A 4,455-nucleotide genomic window follows, 5' to 3' on the forward strand; every position below is an offset into this window, starting at 1 on the left:
GCCACATTCCACATTTTTACATATCTTCATTTCTGGACATTTATGGTTTGATTTCTTTGATGTATGGATCACTTGGGTTGTTACCAACATCTGGTGAAAATTTCATGTGATTAGCTTTTCTAGTAATATATTTACTGAGACGTGTTCAATACTTATTTTACCCGCTGTATAATATCACCGTATGTATGACTGACTGCAGTAGATCACTGTATGAGGCTAGCATGAATGCTAGGAATAAAGTTAGCAGGCTACAGTAAAACCAACGAGGTTTACTGTTCCCGTTCATTGACAAAAAGTGCAGGGAAAGGATCATGGTGGTCCAATGTTGCTCTTACCTCCGATAAAATGTTTGAAGCAGAGGTTAAGTCCATGGTTGCACTTTTTATGGTCAAACTCAGCTCGTCTCATCGCTTGAATCTAGCAGTTAGCCTGGTATCTTAGCTTGCGAAAAATGATCAAAAAATACTCCTTCCATGTGAGGATGATGGCTGTATCCTGAGTCATTGTTACAAGAACTGTAGCACAATGTTTTGTGGTCCTCCAAGTGGCGTTTGATGCYGTTTTCCCAACTTTATTTAAATTTAAACACAGCTAAACCGGCGCAGAGACTTTGTACGCGCATCAGTGTCGAGCAGATAGTTATGTGACCAGTGTTCTAAAAATATCCCCATTGGCTGCAAGGCTTCTGTTAAAATTCTTTCATGTTAATAATATTTAAAAGTGCAATTTAAAACCCTCAAAAGCTCCATGCTTTCATATGATGTCATGCATTTTAACAGGTCTCTCTTGCAAATGAGACATTTGTGTTTCAACTAGACTAACCTGTATAAATAAAGGAAATGAATGATTATTAACAGTTATGATTATGCATATGACTCCCAAATGTTAAGATTGTATTTCACTGAATGATTAAAAAAAAGAACTGTGGCAGAAAAAAATTCCATTCTTTTTATAAAAAGATGATTTTGTGTTTTTAGTGATAACAATGACAAAAGCACTGAAGCTCCTTTTCAGAGGATTAAACAAGTCCCGTTAAGGCTGTCATCAGATACTTCCAGGTCATTTCACTCAGTAGGGAAACATCTAAAGCATTAAAAATACCATTCATCATGATTCTTTTGGTGATATTAGGAGCACTTTCACATGAAAAATGGCAAGACYGACCCTTGGAGTCTAATGAAACAATACGTTCTTACTCCTGACTCGTCACCATATTGACACTTGGTCAGGTATCATCTGCATCCAGTTTTGCCGTGTCAGGTAATCCCCTTGCGTCAGTTATTCACGCCCGCGGCTTTCCTGGGTTGCACCACATACTGGTCTTTGGGTTGGGGGTCTGTGGTTAATATGAGGGATCAGGATTAATGGTTAATTTTAGGTACTGAGGCCAGGGATAGGATGTCTATGGCTAAAAGAAGTTCAGTTTAGGGTCTGGGACAGTTAGTTGTGCATTTTATGATCTTTTCAAAAATATGACAACGCTCTCCTCCTCCTCCGTCTAATCTCGTTAATAACTGACGGGAGGGGGTACCYGACGCGCAGTGGTGCGGTTTGGTGTGCCACCCCTGGTTTTTCGAAAAAACCAGGGGTGGCACACCAAAACTAATATCTATAACAGAAATTTTATGTGTTTGTAAAATGACTAATTGAAAACTTCAGCAATATAAAGCTATGGATTTGCCAACAGATGTTCAATATGTAATTTCACAGATAACATCACCGATTTTATGACATTCAGAGACAAAAAACAAGAGTAAGTATTGGTGATGTTGGGGGGACCCACTGGAGGGGGGTCTGGGGGTCCTCCCCCAGAAAGATTTTCAAGAAGTAAATGCCATTTCTTGCATTCAGGTTGTTAAACAGATTTTTACCAACATAGGAAAACACTCTATAGGTAAAATGAAATAAATTTATTTGTTAAACAAGAGAAACACTGGATGAACTAAAGTTTTATGGCAAATGTGGGGGTTTAAATGAATTAAATTTTCAATTTGGTGGGGACAGTTTCCTTCAAAAATGATTGTCATTTTATTTGAAAATGTCAAAATATATATTTTAAAGGCATTTACAAGGAACAAGCTTTTTAAAATTTAAAACCATCACCTCTTCTATGTATGTTAAAATTTTTATTTGCTTGTTGACATTTACTTTTGTGAAGAAAAACTGTGATTTTAAAACCCCAAAACTGGAAATAAAGACTAAAACAAGCACAATTACAACATCTACTGCAGTGTTATCCCAAATTATTAAGTTTTTTGCTTTTTATGTTGTATAATAAATATGATTTTGGTCTGTGAGAGAAAAATGGAACACCTGGAGAACAGAAAGTTGATCTGGCAACCTTCTTCCAGAGAGAATATGTTGCTCTACCAACTGTGCCACTGTACTGTCTAATTTTATATTTATTATATAGTTATTTAAATTATTTAATCAATAATTGATTATTACATAATATATATCTATGAATATAACCTCATGAGAACCTCCATCTTTATTTGAAAACATTGGTTTTAGACTGGTCTGGTTGTCCTTATTCATAGATGCAACAGTTTAATTTTAATTTAATTTTTTATTTTAAATAAAATATAAATTAATGTTTTTAACTCTTAATTGCTAAAAAAAAATCAGTGTTTGTGTTTATATTAATGAGGTTCTATTCCTAAATAGGTAGGGGAATTGAAAATCCTGGGTACTCAAGAGGATAAAACTGGGGGGCCACTAGGGTGGCCAGCTTATTCTCAGGGGGCCCCTGCCCCCCACCCCCCTGCTGGCGCCCCTGCCGACGCATCCAAAACTTGACAGGCAGTACCTGACCAAGCGTCAACATGTGACGAGTTAGGACTGAGAATGTGTTCAATGAAACATCAGAGCTTTTGGAGACAACTTATTGGTTTGTTTAACYAAAAAGCTCTTAAACTGGTGACATGATCAATCCTGTCAGTAATTTTTAAATCTACTCTCAGAACATTTAGTTTAGTAAAGAAAAAAACTTCTTAAAATTATTTTTCAAAGTGTGTAGAGGGAGTTATTCGAACATTTATACTTTCTTACAACACCATTGTGCTCAGAAGCACTTGTTACTTTAAACAATTGTGCATTTTTAATTCATTAAAGGATATWTTTTAAGACGTCAGTCATCTTTCTTGTTCCATATTTAAATATGAGCCATTGTCTAGAAGTAGTTTGCCTATAAAACGGCACAAGCAAATGTGGGCGAGGAAGGCGAAGCGCCCACATCTGCCTCCACCCTCATTTGCCCCGCTGTGGGCCCTTGAGCAAGGCCCTCAACCCCTCCAGTTGCTCCTCGAGCGCCTTAGATGGCAGCCCTCTGCTCCACACGTGTGATGGGAAAAATGCAGGGAATTCAGTTTCCCACTGAGGAYTAATCGAGTCTTAAATGAATAAATAAAGGATCATCAGGCTGCAGACTGAGATCTGTTGAGAACAGATTTTTTTATTTATTTATTTCTTCTATCATTGGGRAAAACTTGCAGTGACATATTAAGATGTAATTACAAACAATTTTCTAGCTCACTGAAGGCAAATAACGCCGTTGAGTCTTTGTGGAGTTTGTTTCTGTGATATTCATTTGAAAATGCAAATTACGAGAAGGAACGATTCAGTAGTCGAGTAAGAAAATGTATGTGAAGCTAATGCAGATGTAGCTCTGATTGTTTCAGTTAACACTTTTTAACAGCTGCATTATAAAAGGTTAAATGTTAATCAAATATGTAGGCCTGTTTATCTAAACTGTGCAAAAATCCAATTATTTTAATATGTGAAAAAGTCTGAAGGCAAGGTTTTTATTTTAAAAAATGATCGTTAATAAAAGCACATGTATTGATTTAATAGGAGCAGAAGCTGTAAAAATCCTATTAATTATTGATCAAAGTATCTCACTGTGCTGAGACTCAAAACAGACAGAAAATTTAGAAAAAATGGGCAAATTTTTCACAGACTTACATATTCACTTATTGTGATTTCAATCATGAGATACATTTTTATAGAAGAGCAACATTTGTCCTGCAGTGAGTCTTCAGACTCGTACTCTGGTATTTTTTTTTTGTTTGTTTTTTTCTCTATATGTTTTCAGCATGGTAACTTGATATTGTCATAAACTGTATTTTAATTTGAAATGATTTGTTTTCCTAGAAGTTTCCTAAAAGGTTACGAGACTAGAAGAGCTCATGTTGTGTAAACTAACAGCATTTTTAAGTGGAGGCTTATTTTCTGAGCCATACAGTATGTTGTGATGAGAATCGGAACAATGAGTATGTTATGAATATTACAAAAGAGCCTTGTTGGATGAGGGAGGATTGTGCAATAATAAAAAAGGCAGTTRACACAAAGGTGGAGAACTGTTGCTGGTAGCGTTGCTTGTCAGTTTTTTTTTCACACAAAAAATAACCCCACATGGTAGTGTCCACATGGCCTGCAACATGTGCATTTATATAT

This window comes from Austrofundulus limnaeus, unplaced genomic scaffold, assembly GCF_001266775.1.
Source record: "Austrofundulus limnaeus strain Quisiro unplaced genomic scaffold, Austrofundulus_limnaeus-1.0 Scaffold128, whole genome shotgun sequence".
NCBI classification, from domain to species: domain Eukaryota; kingdom Metazoa; phylum Chordata; class Actinopteri; order Cyprinodontiformes; family Rivulidae; genus Austrofundulus; species Austrofundulus limnaeus.